Here is a 1106-nt window from a genome sequence, read left to right as displayed (position 1 = left end):
TTTTCAGAAATATCTTTTCTAGTTGCAGCTGCAATATTTTCCCCAATAAAAAAAAAAGCCACTCCCTCACTTCTTTTGCCTCCCTTTCTTTCCTTCCTACAGCTTCTGAAACCCGAAACATTAGTACGGGCAAAATATCTTGCATGGCGTATAATGTCGGAAAATCTGAAATCATTCACTTTAGCAGGAAGCAGAAACAAGAGCAGTATATTCCTTAAATGGTGAATGACTGCTGAATTCTGAGATGTGGAGGATAAAGTATGAGTTACAAAGTTAGTATGCAGATGTAGCATGTAACCATGGTGTCATACAGCATGAAGACAGACCTAATGGTCCAACTATTCCATCCTGACCATATTCCCAAACTAAACTAGTCCCATCTTCCTGCATTTGCCCCACATCACTCCAAACCTTTCGAATTTGTGTACTTATCTAAATCTCTTTTAAACATTGTAACTGTAACTGTACCTGCACCTACCATTTTATCTGGCAGTTCATTCCACACACTGGGCACACTCGATGTAAAAAGAAAAGAAAAGTTAACCCTCATGTCATTTTTTAAATCTTTCTTCTCTCACCGTAAAAAATATGCCCCCTAGTTTTGAACTCATCCATCTGAGGGATAAGACCTTTGCTATTCACCTTATCTAAGCCTCTCGTGCTTTTATAAACCTCTTTCAGGTTACGCCTCAACCTCCTATTTTCCGGTGAATGAAGTCCCAGCCTATCCAGCCTATTTTTACAACTCGAGGCCTTCTTACCCAGTAATATCCTGTTTTTTTTTTCTGAACCCACTCCAGTTTAATAATATCCTTCCAATGACGGGACTACCAGAATGGCACACAGTATTCCAGGAGAGTCCTCACCAGCATCCTTTACAACCTCCAACATGACGTCCTAACTCCCGTACTCCAAGACCTGAGCAATGAAGACAAGTGTGCTGAATGCCTTCTTAACCACCCTGTCCACCTGTGAAACAAATTTCAAAGAATAATGTACCTGAAAGCCTAGGTTCTCTGTTCTGTGATAGTACCCAGGGCCCTACTATTAATTGTACATGTCCTGCCCATGTGAAGTATTCCATTTTGGATAAAACAAACATTTAT

This window comes from Rhincodon typus, unplaced genomic scaffold (assembly GCF_021869965.1).
Source record: "Rhincodon typus isolate 14 unplaced genomic scaffold, sRhiTyp1.1 hic_rhity00002909, whole genome shotgun sequence".
Taxonomy (NCBI): Eukaryota; Metazoa; Chordata; class Chondrichthyes; order Orectolobiformes; family Rhincodontidae; genus Rhincodon; species Rhincodon typus.
The sequence above is the reverse complement of the archived record's forward strand: the minus strand, read 5'-3'. Positions refer to the sequence as shown.